Here is a 17,016-nt window from a genome sequence, read left to right as displayed (position 1 = left end):
CTCAAAGGAAATGTTCCCCCCAACATTCCTCTTCCTGCCAGTTTCCTGTCTTCTGCATCATTTCCACCTCTTCCTGTTTTGAGGCACGATGGGACACTTTTCATTTCTCCATCATTTCATTCACTTGTTTATCTTTGAGTTTCCAGTACGATAGTTCTGGCCTGGGTTCCATCTTTTTAATTTATTTGGGGTAGTAACTTGTTCTAACCTCAGTAGCATGTGTTTCCGTTATGGCTTTTTAGAAATTGTTCAGGCACACGTGCATCTCACGGTTCCTAGCACCTTTCTGGATCGAGTGCTTTCCAGTTAAGTTTTGGTACCACCACCTCCCAGGCTCTAGTTCCACTGGCAGCTGATAACTTGGGGCGCCACGCGCCACACAGGCACCCCAGTACCCGCCCCGTCGTTGGCTGTGTTAAGAGAAAAGAAGATGTATGTTTTGATTCAAAGAGAAACGTACATCTCAGTTTCACCTATCCAGCGCTGCTACAACGGACACAGCGCCATCGCGTGGTGGCTGGCAGCAGCGGCAGGGCATGGTGCGTAGGAGGCCAGACTTTGTTTTGCATTTGGAGCGCTCCGGGCTCTTCACTAAAGTAGTAGATTCGTCCAATAGGAGGGTGGCTGGGCATTGCAGGCCTGGCCATGCTGGCTCTCTTTGCCTGAGTAAGCGTTGTACATTATGTATCCTGAATGATAGGAAACAGGCCACTGAACTGTTGTGGCTCCTTGACTGTGGAGGGCCATCTGGGGCATCATGTGGTGAAGCACCCGCAGCAGAGGCAGGGCAGGCAAGAAGCAAGTGCGCTTTAAATACAATGGGCTCATTAGGAGTTCCCCGACTTGGAAAAAACGCAGGTAATTTTTTCTGGAATGGGGAAACATAAGTTTGCCTATGGGGGCACAGAACTACCGGTACGCTTGACCTGCCGGTAGATCTGGCCCCTACCAGCAAATAAATGCTGGAGTCCAATGGGACCTTTCTGGCGTCTCCGCCCCCCGTAATATCCCGGTAATACCAGGAATCAGGCGGCAGAGACGGTAGGGGCAGTTTCCTGGTTTCCCGCTGGAATTACCGGCGGGATATCAGGAAACTTGTAATGAGCCCTTATGTGCATGTATGCATACTTGCATGAGCAGGAAAGGTTTGTGTGTCTGAGTGCACATGTGGGAATGTGAGCACATGTGAGGGTGAATGAGTGCACTCTGTGAGTGTGCGCCGTGTGTGAATGTGTCAATCATCTGAATGAATCGTCATCGTTTGTATGCTTGTGCGAGTGAGTTTAGAAGGGCAGAGATTGTGGAGGGGGAAGCAAGGAGAAAGAAGAAAAACCTGAACAGCACACGCATGTTTTCCTCACAGTGATAAAAGTCTATTATGGGTAAAGACAATGGAGCTCATGTTGCTCCAAATCGAAATTTGATGGCAGAGGCCTGGTACGTTTGCACTCAGGCGTAGCGTAGCCAGGTCCCCACCGACACATTTTCATAATTTGCATGCAGAGTGCAGAGTGCAAATGTGCAGTTCAAAAGGTGCATTAAATGCGTGTATGCAGTCTTTCATTCGTGTTACTTCACTGACAAACATGAGCCCCAATGTGAGTGTTATAACATGGAAATACTGGCATATGTGGCTGGTGATAGCATGGCCAGGTCTCCTTACAGCACACTACTGGTCAGTGCTTAATTTGTAAAAAAATTAAGTGCTGTGGCTCAACTATTTTCAAACACGCCTGTGATATGTCAGGATGTGCAGCTCCCTGCCCACTGTTACCACCTCTCATGGCTGCTCCCCATGCTATCAACATATATGGGGTTAAAGCTGCAACTCCCACCGGCTTAGTGTGGTTGATGGATGTACTCACTACGGGAGATGCGTCATTTACAAATACCAATCAACATACACATAAAAAAACATACTCGTTGTGTGTTACATTTTGCTCTGATTGTATAGGTGTTTATTATTTGACTGGCAGTTAAAATAATACATTTGCCAAAACACCACATCATAATCAAACTGAGTCTGGGACAATGAGTGCTAGGGCTCAGAAATAAGTGCCAGGGCTGAGCCGTAGCAAACATCGCTACAAATAAAGCACTGTTACTGGTGTTTTAGGCAAAGTCAACATGAACCTGTAATTACCTGAGGCTACGTGCATATATTGGTGCAGCCATCATGGACATATTTTCCTTACAGTGACGTTTGTACATTATGGGTAACGCCTATATGAGTATTCTTGCGTGGGAAAGGTTTCATGTATGCACATGTTTTCCTTACAGTGACATTCATGCTTTATAGGTAAAGTCAATGGGCCTCATTACGAGTGCTGCTAATAGCACCATGGCTGCTCCAAAGTCGTAATGACCCCCAATATCTGTGTTCTGCTGTGTGTAGACTGCCATATATTGGCACAGCCAGCACAGACATGTTTTCTTAAAGTGGCATTACTGGGCAGAACCAGCAAAAGATGCCTTCATACACAGGCAGAATGCTGGCATATATTGCAGGAGAAGGCATCTTGTAAATGCTCCTTTGTACGGATGGTGATCTGGCATCTGTTGAGTTTTTGTATGTATTACCCTACAGACCAATTGTAAAACGTGTGGTGTGAAATACAACATTTTACCCATTATCTAAAAACATTTCTCAGAGGAAGAACCCCACCCTTAAGCCTCTCTTGGCTGGCTGGGGCCCCATCACTACGCTTGGTTGCTTGTGCAAAGAATCTGCATTTTATTGCTTTTTTTGAAAGCACACAATGAAAACGTTTTTAGATGCATTGATTTTATTACACTGCTTAAACAATTTTTCTGCAACACACTAGTAGTTGCATATTTTTTTTATCGAAACAGATTCTACATTGATTGTATGTATTAGCAACTGAAATATACTAAGCAAGAGGCCAGGAATTATAGGGGATGACAGTATAGGGTCATGTATTATGAGCAAGCGCCTAGGAGACCCATAAAATCTGGGGGGGACAGCGGTCACCTTGGGGACTTTGCTTTTTTAAATTTATTTATTGTGTTTTTGTCAAAGAGCTCGACTTTTCACAAAGTTAAAATAGCAGTACGTATTAAATGACCTATATCATCACTGTATAAAACAGGAGAAAAGAAGAAAAGAAAACAAGAAAATTAAGAAAAAGAAAAGCAGTTTAGAGTATAAAATCCTTCAATTTGGCGTCTCACGTCAGAAGGCTCAGTTCACGTAAAAATGTTACCACTTCCCTGGTCAAAATGCTTTCCAGGTCAAAACAAAATGCCACAAGCACAACTCCCTAACAATATGAACTCAAGGGCAGAACCGCTAGATACAGGAATACACAACAGAGAAAGTGATAATGATCCAAGTGCCCGCAGGAGGGCCTTTCATTATAAGTATTCTTAGCAGGGAGTGGGGCATAAGGAATGCCTCCCACATTCACCTGCTCAACAGGAACTTCCTCGTGTGAGAAAATTAAGCCCAACTCCCTTGTCTCCAACAACTAGCCATTCTCTTAGTAAAAAGAATACGTGCATTGAGGTTCTAGGTCAAAGTTTCGAATGCAAAAGGGTCACATTTATTTTTTTTATTTTTTTTAGGGGGTTCCCTCCACAAACCCCCTTTTTTGTGGTGAAACCCATTTTTTTTTCTCCAAAATGGAACCCCCAAAAAAAACCATTTAAAAAATAAAAATAAATTCGATCCTTTTGTTTTAGGTCAAATTGACTCGACCCTATGGCATTCGATCCTTTTGGATTCAAACCTTTAACCGGACACCGTGCATTGATGCTACCACCAAAAGATAACTGTAAAGTTTTAATCGCACGCTGGACGTGCCAAAGAAATAGATGTAAAAGTACTAATCATTGGGCCCAAAGTGAGATTGGAGCCCGGCCTTCTGCCACCATTCGCTTGGGCAGCCCCATAACACCATTCCCTTGGGTGTTCTACCATAAGACCACCCCCCAACACAAATGTTAAACTTGGTACCCTTGCCTTGCATACACAACACCACACAAGCAGCGCTGTGTACAGCCACCCCCAAGGTGCAGACTCCCTTTAGCTCGTCTGTGGGTGCATATATATATATATATTCAGTGAAAAAACTTTGTTAAAGGTACATTATGGTTCCAAGTAAAACCGAAAAACCCTTGAAATTCGCCAGTTATGGTAAGCTAAGCAGCCATAACTCGCGCCACCACCGTGCACTGCTAAGACTAACACCCAGGACATCAAAGATGACATCACAAATGTCATTGATGACATCACTGATGACATCACATGTGTATGTACTTTTCATGAAATATGTGTACAAGGGATTCTTATTATAATGTTGCGAAAAATGTGTCAAGGATCATTGCAACAAATATCATACCCTAATTAGTGCATTGAATGATGCATTGATATAAATAGCATTCTATTATGGGGTTCTATCTAGTATACTAAGCTACTCATACAGAAAAATAACATTGTGTGCAGCGTACAAGATGAAGGTATAATATTCGTAATGTTAATATGTTGAATAATGAAATGATAATTGTTTTCTTAATAGATTTTTGTGTACTGCGAAATATGTAATAAGTAATAAGTAGCTAATAAAACACATGAATTACATAATTGTCTTACTATAGACAAAACACAAAGACACAAGAAAACATACCAATATGGGTATATACAGGGAAAGTGAAGTTAGCAAAAAAGCACAAGTAGTAGCAGAAACAATTCATAACTTAACTGATTATTTTCATGCAAATAAATGATTGCTCTGTTTCAAAGCTGCTATTTACCCTATGTATATGTATCACTTGATGTGATTGGACCCTAAGGAAAGTAGTGTGAGTACAATGTATACAAATATGACTATATACAGGGAAAGTACAGCCATAAAAAAACAACAGAACTATCAGAAAGTGCTGATAAGTCTATTGATTATCTTTATGCACAAAAAGGATAGTTGTCTTTCAAGCTTGTGTCTTCCCGCATGTATATGTTTCATATGATGTGACTGGACTCTAAGGGAATTACTGTAAGAACCTACTTGAAGGATACGTCTACAAATAAAATGCATTTTTTAGTTTCTGACTGTTACTGAAGAAAACCATGTGGCCTATATATGTCAGCAAAAGAAAAAAGAGTGAGCCAGACATGTGATGTCATCAGTGATGTCATCAATGACATTTGTGATGTCATCTTTGATGTCCTGGGTGTTAGCCTTAGCAGTGCACGGTGGTGGCGCGAGTTATGGTTGCTTGGCTTACCATAACTGGCGAATTTCAAGGGTTTTTCGGTTTTACTTGGAACCATAACGTCCCTTTAACAAAGTTTTTTCACTGAATTTCATAGGTTTTTAGTAGCGCAACTTAACCATAACGTCCCTTTAACAAAGTTTTTTCCTTGAATTTCGTAGGTTTTAAGTAGTGCAACTTAACAATAATGACTTTCACGTTATATACATATCATATGGAACTGACTGAATCTCTTCTACTGTACTTGATGTCTGCAAACTCATTTAATGTTCGCGGACATGTTCGAAGAACAGTACCACTACCTAAAAAATTCTGGGGGGGTATGTTTGATTGTTATATCATAACATAGGAAGATTTAACAAATTCAAAAAAAAGCACACAAACACATTATATGTACTAATACATAAGAAATGTAACCCATATATACAACACACTAACCATTCATTTAAATGCACTATGTTCTAAAATGGAATATACCACAAGAAAATAAATTGGCTTCCAACATAATTACCTCACAAACACAACAAAACTGAGAACAGACCCACTGAGTACATAGGACATATCTTACCTGAAATAGTAAGTGTACTTAATTTTATTCATATATTTATAAACTTTCTGTATTAGATAAAAAAAATATTATCTTTTTTTTTCTCTCACAGAAATGTCTAGTACTCTGGAATGGCTAGAGGAACATTTCCCACATGAAGAAATGTCACAAGATAGTGAAACTAATGGCAAACACTTTATAATATAAACCATATAATTATTATTATTTTGTGTACATTTAACATATATATATTTTTTTTTTGTACAGAGAACTTTTGTGGAAGATCATTTTAAACCAAAAACCTTGTACCATTGCCCCACACGTACTTGTCCCTCCTCACCATATCCCAGTCAATTATCCCCAAACCCTCTCCATAACCCAAAACATTTTGATGAGACTTCCATCCCTTCTTCACCTAATAACAATCATGATGAAACCCCTAATTCTCCTGTTTTTGTTTCTGTATCTGCCTCACCTTCTCCGTCATAAAGTATTAATATATGTTAAATAAAGTTACATTTTTATATTGTGTTGTAAATAGTTTCGTTTTTAAAAAAAAAAAACAATGTAGGTGTCCCCGGACAGTGCAGGCGTTCTGAAATGTTCGTAAATAAACGAAAATCGAGGAGTCCTGAAGAACACTATACCTGTTTGTACTGTTCGCTAGCAAGATGAAACTATTCTAAGAACACACGCAGTGTCCTGAAATGTTCGTAAAAAAAAATTAAAGTGTCCTAAAGAACACTATATCTGTCTGTAGTGTTCGCTAACAAGTTCAAACTGTTCTAAGAACACACGCTGATCGCGTGTTCTGAATGAGGACACTGTTCGGGTCCCCGAACAAATTAAAAGTACATTTTCAATTAATCCATACTATTTTTCAATAAAATCTCACCATGGCACAAGTCCCACATAGTAATCCTGAGTTTCTACATACCTTTTGAAACTTTTCAAACTTTTTTTTGTGTTTGATCTTTCCGCGGACAGCACGCATGTCCGTGAACCGCGAATAAGCACCCCTATAAAAGACCATGCCCTAGAGCTTATTCTCATTGTGTTTCTGGCTATTCTTCAGAGCACAGCTATTTCTCCAGCAACTTGCTGATTACACCATCGAGATGGCATCCCTGGCTGCAGAACTGCCACCTGGTGCTGCACCTGCTTCAGCACCACCCCCACCCCCTCCATCACCACCACCTCCCCAAGGGCCTGAAGAGGGGAACAGGAGTGAGGATGCGGAGGAGGAAGAAGAGGATGATGAGAATGAGGTAGAGGGAAACCCTACTACCCGCACTAGGCGTGAGTCTTGGGTGTGGCGGTTATTTACCATTCATGGTAATGTTCCTAAGGCTCGTGCGAACCATGTTACCTGCAATGAGTGCAAAATGATACTCAGTCGCGGGAATCACGGTAAGTACAGCTTTGGGACCACTACTATGAAGCGACACCTGAGGTCATTTCACTCTGGGGCTATTCGCAGGGTTGTAACTTGCGAAGAACGTAGCAGGTTGATTTCCTCTACCTCACAGGCCATACAGATTGCTGATGACCCTTACCTTTTGAGGGTCACAGTTGTATGTATGTACTCTGACACAGTACTCTGCAGGGGGGAGCGACTTCGTAGTGCTTTTGAGACTATCGTCTCAGAGCACGAGAAGATCTGCTCACTACCCAAATAAAACCCACTCTACATCTTCCTCTCTCAGCTCGCCCTTTCTTATCCCTGTGATTGGTGTCCCCCCTTTACCTTCCTTTCCCCTCCTCTCCTAGTGTGTCGTGTATAAAAAACCAAAAAAAATACAAAATATCAAAAGCCGCCTTTCACAGTTAAAAAATAGAAGTGAAAATAAATGAAGCAGGGCCCTTTTTATTTTTTAGAAGTCCGCGGACAGTTCGCGAACATTTAAAAAATTGGGTTGCTACCCCATCACAAACATTGCAATTTTCTCTGGGAAGAAGTGGTGGCTCTGAAAAGAGCCTTTGGGTGGTGTTTGTAAGTCAAAAATTATAAATGCTTAACACCTACTTCAAAATGGTTGTTGTAATTCCAAAAAAGGTTGCAATGCATTTTGTACATTTCTCAGAAAAATCTGATTGCCACCATAAGTAAGATGGACTCCATCTCTGCGAAAAATATATCTACTACGAAACATAATATTTTCATTGTGAAAAGAGGACATGCCAAAATCTCTTAGAAAGGCACAAACAGCCTTATTAACATTGCACCTTGCTTTTTCCATTTGTGGACCAAATGAAGAAGAACGAAGCCACATTTGTCTCTGCGCAATCCGTGAAAATATCACTTGAGAATTAGGAAACATGTCCATAACCTTCCCATGTCCTTCTTTCATAGCAAATTACAAAAAAATTCCAGTCACATGTCCTAAACTGTTCCCTCAACAATGAATTACAATTATGTCTGGATGTTGCTCTGTCTCCAAAGTAGCACAGAGAGGTAGCAAGTCCAACCACTTCATTCCACGTATTCCATGCCAGTGTACTTCCACATGTGGGAATCCAAGATCTACAGCTACTCCACAGCTTTCTGCATGCACCTTTAACCAATGTATCCATGAATCTCCCAAAATCCAAACAATCTGTTTTCTGAAACACACAGCCATAGCTATCTTTTGTTCTCCCAGTAAAAAGAGTATCTGAGAAACTCTCTCCTGGCACAACACACCCACTAAACCTTCCTGACCAATCCCTTTCAGTGCTTATTCTCATTTGCATGACTTCTGAACCCAAAAATCCCCAGATGTAACTCCCGATGTCCGCGAACTACCGCCATGTCCGCGAACATATCGTAACATGAACAGCCCTTCTACCATTTCCACTTCACTCTCTCTGCCATTCCCTCATTGGATGTAGCTAAAAAATCACATGACCATGCACCAATCACATTCAAGACCTCTAGATCTAACTGCATCATCATAGATCAGCACTGCAAATGTACTGTGAATCTCTCTGAGTACAAGTGTCATATCATTGGCAAGCACCATCTACCAGAAATACTGTACAAGTCTCCAAGATTTCTACTTGCAGCTCCATGCATATCCATATGCATGAACACAAACTTCAGCTATGCATATTTTCTGTACAGTAGATGAACACATTTTCAAACAGACTTTTAGCTTGTGTAATCTGTAAAATGAATTTACTGTATCTTTTTCAATTTCCTAAAATCAACTATCACTTATAAACCTTTATACTATTTAATTTCTTTATACACACACACTCAAATCATGTTAAACTAAACTAACATTTTTTAAATGAAATATATAGACTACATATATTCAAACAAAATTGCATACAAGCACAATCTATGTTTAAATCTTTAAAAAAATACTTATACAATTTCATATTTTTTTGTTTTTATTTATTTATTTACTTAATTACTTTAATTTAAACATGATATTGAGGCACTATTACCTAGAACAGCTTACTTACAGAAATAGTGGTATTCACTGGTATATTATAAATTTCACAAGACAAAGTAAAGATATTTTTTTTTGCTACAGTTAGTCATTCAATACAATTTGTTCATTAAGAACATATCATATGTACTGAACTGATGCAATGTATCTTATGTAAATAAATTAGTTTAATGGTTTTAAAGAAGGCACTGAGGATTTCAATTAAAAAAATCAATATCTAAATTAAAAACAGCGCTATATACAAACAAAGTTACTAATTTGAAGCTTTTATAATTGCAGTGAAGACCAGTCTCCTGAAAAGAAGCAGCCGAATTCAAAGAACAAAGAAGAACTAAGAAGTTACCTGTTAATTTAGGAAAAAAAGTAAGTAGAATATCACCATAATATTTGTATTATTAATCAAACATACTATAAGTTAATACAAGCTATTTTGGTGCCTAAAAATAGAGATTGTGTACCATTTTGTCCAAAAATCTCCATGTCTTAAACAGCGATTTACAGCCAGAATGGCCCACAAATTCCTATTTTTGGACACACAAATTACCCAACTGAACCGCTACAATTTTCATATTATAGAACAAACAACTGTTTTAATTGTATACATTATATTTACTATTTGTACTTTTCCACACCACTAGCTCACTTTTTTTTGTCATCTGAACCCCAGTTTAGTAACACATAAATTCAAGAATACCTATCCCTACTATTTGTAGTTCCCAATGCACAATCACACACCATTACATATATCTTTATCATCTTATTCAAACACTCATGCACACAGCACACATACATTCCAGAACACCCCAACCCATATCTTCTTTATTTTTTTCAACAGACCCTAAAGAATGCCTACCAAAAGTCAAGTCTGTAGAAAGCAACGCAAAAGTAGAGCAAATGAAAATAAAAGTGTCCAACATAAGCATCCATCTCTAGCAGAATTTGTAAAAAAAGTTGAAACAAAACAGCTAGTACAGTCATTTAGTGAAACACAAGAAGTTTCAAGTACAAAACCTTTGCCTCCTCTATCAAAATGTAAAACAAACCAAAACACAATTAACAGAAAATCAGCTATGACTACAGATAAAACTACTTCTTCAAATTTTAATATAGTGCAAAGTAAGCGTACCAAGAAAAGTATTTTAGCCAAAATGTACCGTCACAAAGTCCTTCAAAATCTTATAAAAACAGGAAAGAAATCAGGTTCAATGCTTAAAACCTATCGTAGGAAATTAATCTTAGAAGCGTTGATGGACAGTGCAATTCTTCTGAAAATAAAGTTATTTATTTTACTGTTAAACAAAATGAAACCACTAACAAAACTAATAACTAAATTACAAAAAAGACTTCTCAATAAGCGAAATGTCAACAGAAAGAAATTCTTAAGTATCTGCGGAGGTGAATGGAATCACACTACGAGCACAGAACCATATTTTAATGAAAAAGCGTACAAACAAAAGCAAACAAATACAATTGCCATACATAGCAGTGGTCGAGGTTATGAAAAAGTGAATAATACCATAATGGAACAAGAAGTACTCCTTACAAAAATATGCCCTGAAAACTTAGAATTAGCCCTCCATTCAACTGAATCAGAACGTCTACTGTACAAATGGCCATGCACGTCAATGTGTAACATTCCCAAACAATGTTTCAAATCTTTACGCCAATTCCTCAATAAATATGTAAAAAGCAAAGACAAAATCAAAATTAAATTAATGCAAAATATGGATACCTGTCCAGTGCGCAAGTACACAGGACTACAAGACCATTCATTGGCCTGCATTACAGGACCTACTTGTAAAACCACTTTCCATGATATCAAAAGGATATCAACACATCATTCAACTATAAGAAATCTAGTCTATAAACTGTACTATGCTAAAAGTCCTGCTTTAGCACTAGCAAAGTTAAATAACATCCTTCTACATGGTACAGCAAAAGACCTACTTGAAGAAATTCACTATATCCAGAAAAAATATTTTGGAAGTGAAAGCCATTTACAGAATGAAATAGCTTTAAACCAATTAAGCAACAATTCTACACATGGCAACCTTTTGCTAAACACATACAAAAAAGAAATACTAAAATTTAAAAGTACATCAGCTGAAGTACCAAACCATGTATGTGTATGTTGCCGTAGAACTTTTTATAAAAGTAGCACAAAAACTGTAGACCTATCATACAAAATAGAAGACAATGAAGATTCTAAATAGTTTGAATTAGCTCTCTACCTTGTAGCAGAAAACAAATACGAAATAACTGAGCCCTTAATGCTTTGCAGTTACTGCACTACAAAACTTGACAACAACCAAACTCCTTCACGTGCTATCACAAATAATTTGGAATTATACCCAGTACCAAAACCCCTACAACAACTTAATTTATATGAGAGCATCATAATTCAAACAGTACACCCATTTCAAGCAATAATACGCCTTCAACCAAAAACAGCAAAATTACCTCCCTCTGAATTGATAAAAGGCATTAGTGGAAAAGTAGTTTATTTACCATTAGATCTAAAAGAAAATGTGCATACTCTAGGAGTGCAACGTCCAATTCAGCAATCTTTATTTATCTTAGTAAATGGAGTACCTACAAAAGACAAAAAAATATGGCAACAGCTGGTAGATTTATATAAAGTTAGACAAGCCTTCCAATATCTTAAAGAGAATAATGAATATTACAAAGGAATTAATATTGAAGAAAACTTGAAAGATACAACTGAAATAATTCAAGAAACACAAGAAGCTGGTCAATTTGAGCTACTAGATCCTGCTACAATATCAAATACTTTAGACCATTATACCATTCATCCTTTGCACTGTAATGACACCGTAGAATATGTACTGGGAACTTAACAAATGCGTCAAACAAAAGGATTGCCAATCAGCATAAGGGAAAAAAGTATAGAAGCACGTGCTTTTCCTCTACTCTTTCCTACTGGCAAAGAAGGAAGGTATGATGATAGACCTATTCAAATATCAGCTTCAGAATACCGCTCATTACGGATGTATTCTGAAGATCCCAGATTTAGACAAAATGTGGAATACATATTCCACCTACTCTTTGAAAGTGAACTAGCAACTTTATGTTACGGAGTTGCACACATATTAAAATCAGCATCACACTTTCAAAATATGACAGCTACACAATTATTAGAAAAAGTGCAACAAAAGGATGGGGTTTTACAATCAAATATTACAAATCTATTAGCAAATATGCATGGTACTAAACAGTACTGGTTTCAACGTCATGGAGATGTACGTTGTATGATCAGAAACCTTGGCCCACCCACTTGGTTTGTTACATTAAGTTGTGCAGAATATGCATGGGAAGATTTACATGATTTCCTACGCATATCAAATAAAAACATAACAAACATAGATATACTAACACCTGGAGAACTTTGTTCTTTGGATCCTGTTAATGTTTCAAGATATTTTCACCATCGCTTCATTGCTATGTTACATTTTATTTGTAATAAAACTGTTCCTCCCCTTGGAGAAGTGCAACACTTCTTTTGGAGAAAAGAATACCAAGCCAGAGGAGCACCACATATCCACATGCTTTTATGGATTAAAGATTCTCCTAAATTTGGTCAAGACAGTGATGCCACTGTTTCACAGTTTATTGAAAAATATGTCACTTGTGAAATTCCATCAGAAGCCACAAATAGTGATCTTCATGCACACATTTTACAATTTCAAAGACACAAATGTGGAAAATATTGTCGTCGCAAATACAAAAACAAAGGGAAATACTACACCAAATGCCGATTTGGTTTCCCTAGACCAGTTACAAATACAGGTCAAGTGAACAACCTCATGTATTCAGTTAGACATAGTGTTAAAGGTAAGTCACCTAAAAATACATATTACATAACAAGAAAAGAAGAAGAAAAATATATCAATGATTATAATGCAATCATTGCCCACTTATGAAATGCAAACATAGATGTGCAGTACATTGCTGACAATTTTACTGCAGTTCCACGATATGTCACAGCATACTTAACTAAAGCAGAAAAGACAGAGCTCCAAGACCTCTGGAATGACCTGTCATCAGATAAAACAGTATCTCAGAAATTATACTGCTTGGGCATAAATATGCTCACCCATAGAGAATGTGGATCATATGAAGCAGCTGATCGTTTAACTGGTACTGCATTGTATGGTAAATCTGAAAATATAGTATGGCTAAGTCTTGGTCCAGCTAAATCTAGAAAAAGAGTTCTAAAATCATATGAAGATATAGAAACAATAGCCAAACATGATCCCAACAGCCAAGACATTTTAAAAAACAATTTAATGGAAACATACTACCCAAACAGAAGTAATACTTTGGAAAACATGTGTCTATACCACATAACTACACATACAAAAATAATATGAAACCTGTTAAAAAAAAAGGTAAATATAGAGTGACAAACTGTGAAGGCAGCTTAGTTAAACTCACTAAACCAAACTTAATTAATCATGTCAAATTGTCATTAAAGACTCCTCAACATAAAGAAGTATATTACATGTCCCTGCTACAACTCTTCAAACCATGGAGAAAAGAAGAACAATTACTAGATAACTATGACTCATATGAGGATGCTTTCAAAGCAAATGAAAGCACTATAACTGATGTAAACTTTACACAGTACAAAACAATGTTGCACAATGAACAGCAACACGAAGAAGAACTCCAAGCCCAACTAGATAAGGACACTCCTGACAGTAGTCAACCTTCTGTAACAGGAAGCCAAGAACCACTGGGAGAACCACTAATAATAAATGAGGCAGAATTAGCTATGATAGAAGTAGAAAACACCATGTGTCAGTATGAAGATAAGGAAGACTTAACTACACTTAACTACACTACAATCAAAACTAAACAATGAGCAAAGTAGCATTTTTCAAGAAGTAACAAAACAAATTGCACATGGTGTAAAACATGAAAATAAAGAATGTTCCTGCCATAATTATAAACCTATACTACTGTACGTCAGGGGTGAAGCTGGTTCTGGCAAAACATTCCTAATCAAAATCATTAGTAAGTTCCTTCAACAATTGACAAACAACAAACTGTCAGCTGTTGTCACTGCCCCCACAGGTTTAGCTGCCTACAACATAGGTGGTGTTACATTACACCGATTACTACTATTACCAGTAGAACACCAGAACAAATTAGACTATTACAAACTTTCTGCAGAAGCTGCAATGGAATTACGCAGAGTATTGAAACAAATGAAAATGCTACTAATAGATGAAGTGAGCATGGTCTCCAACCTGATGTTAGCTTTGATTCACCTCAGATTACAAGAAGTACTCAAAACAGACTATGAAGAGCTCTTTGCAGGAAAACACATTATTGTTTTTGGAGATCTGCTTCAATTAACACCAGTAAAACGTGAGCCTATTTTTAAAACATTAGGACACAAACTCTGCCGTAAAACTATTGGCAGCATTGGAAATGTCAACCTTTGGCAACATTTCCAATACAGAGAATTAACAGAAAACATGCGGCAATCTGCAGATCTCACTTATGCCAACATTTTAAAAAGTATCAGAGTTGGTATACTTTCTAAAGAAGCAGAAGCAATATTGAAAACCCGGCACATTAATGCACTTTATGGCGATAATGCATGTGCTACAGATGTTATGGAACAATTAGCCCACAAAAATGTCAATTGTATGGCCTTAATGCCAACTCTTGCAAGCTGTTTCAAATTCAATGAAATCATGCAAAGTAAAGAAATGCAACCAATCATGGAAATTAGCGCCACAGACAAACTAGATGTACATGGTATGACACTACCCATGTGTGACCAAGCCACAACAAGACTAAATAGTTTAGAAAAATCAATCTCAAACACAGCAGGCTTAGAAAAGATATTAAGATGATCCTTAAATTGCAGAGTAATGCTTAAACGTAAACTTGACGAGGACCAAGGACTAGTTAATGGAGCACTGGGTACAGTTGTTGGCTTTCAAACATACCCACGCGACAACAAAATTCAGTTTGTCAATATACTCTTTGACAAACTTTCAGAAGTAAAAAGGATAGGACGCTCAACAGCTAGATTCCTTCTCTTCAAAGATATGTATGTACGCAGAGAACAATTTTCTCTAACTCTTGCATACGCAGTCACGATTCATAAATCACAAGGTCTTACCCTAGACAAAGCAATGATAGATATTGGTAACACAGTCTTTAAAGAAGGCATGAGCTATGTAGCACTATCACGCTTACGTACACTTGACGGTCTATTTCTAATCAACTTTGATGCAAGTAAAATAAATGCTGATATTCCTTGCATTTAGAATAGAATAGACTTTGCTCACTATACACCCCCCACCTAAACACATATTCTGTTCCACAAAAAGTAAAACGTTATAAAAGAAAAATAAATGAAACAGAAATGCAACAGGATGTCACTGCAAATCCTCCAAAGAGAGTAAAAGAAACTAATACTTCATCAAGTACCACAAGCAAAAAAGAATCAATTAGGGAAAGTAAACCAAGTACTTCTTTAAAGAAGGAAGACAAACTCCAAAAAAAGCAGTTAGATACAGAACTACCTGGACCATTTAAATTCTCAAATATAGTTGGTGTAAGTTGCTACGTAAATGTAGCAATGAATATTCTATTTCAATTACCACCAATTGTTTTTTTTTTAAACTTTTATTTTTGGCGGCAAAGGTTACATGGTACACACATCAAGGTAATAAGCAGAAGTGAGAAACATTAAGTGGAGCAATGCATAAGCTGTTATACATAATCACAGTAATGTCAGACAATGATCACACAATACACATATGAATATAAGTTTATGTTGTAGTGTTGGACACTGAGGGGGTGGGGGATGAGCCAGAGCCGGGTGTGTCTTCACTACGACTGTTAAGGTACGAATTGAATTCTACCCAAATGTTCTTGGGTCGAGAAGTGACGGGGAGCATGGATATAAATTCTTCCTCACAGTTCCGTGACCAAGTAAGCATGTGGAGCCATTTCTGGTGGGCCGGGGGGAGGGGACTTTTCCAGTTTTGAAGTATGCATTTTTTGGCTATCATGCACCCGATATTAAGAAACTTAGCCAGGCGTCTGGTGTCATCCGTTTTCCAGGCTCCAAAGAGAACTGCTAAAGGGTCAGGGTCAATCACTGTGTCAGTAATAGCCGTGAGGGTTACTAGAATGCTTTCCCAGAACCCCAGCAATTTGTCACAAGACCAGAACATGTGTAAATGGTCAGCTCCCGTCGCTCCGCAGCGGGGGCAGAGTAGTGGCATGGCCCGGGTGAACCTCGAAGTCCTGTGTGGAGTGTAGTAAAGTCTATTTAAAAGTTTGTACTGCATGGCACGAAAGCGGAAATTGAGGGAGACTTTCTGAGTGTGTAGGCACATATCTCCCCAAACCCTGTCCGATATTTCTAGATCTAATTCGCCAGCCCATTCATCACATGCCCTGAGAGTGGGAGTAGGGGTAGCCTCCTGTAGGATCTTGTAAAGTGATGAGACTACTCCATGGGCACCTCCAGAATTGGCAATATATGCAATGGCTAAGTTGTCTGGGGTCTCATCGGGGAATGTGGGCCATTTGGTGCGAAACGCAGCTCGCAGTCTGTAGTATTGGAGGGTCTCCAAAGCGGACCCGGTGTGCCCCGGTTTCCAAGTTTGGGGGTCGATGAAACTGCCCTCGGGGTAGAAGTCCGTCAGTGCTTGGTAGCCCAGCGTCCCCCAGTGTCGGGCCAATGCCGCATCATGAGTGGGTTCTAAGCCGGGGAAGGCCCACACAGGAAGCCACTTGTAGTACGGA

The sequence above is a fragment of the Ambystoma mexicanum genome, chromosome 13, assembly GCF_040938575.1.
Source record: "Ambystoma mexicanum isolate Mex_15411 chromosome 13, UKY_AmexF1_1, whole genome shotgun sequence".
In the NCBI taxonomy this organism is placed as follows: domain Eukaryota; kingdom Metazoa; phylum Chordata; class Amphibia; order Caudata; family Ambystomatidae; genus Ambystoma; species Ambystoma mexicanum.
The sequence above is the reverse complement of the archived record's forward strand: the minus strand, read 5'-3'. Positions refer to the sequence as shown.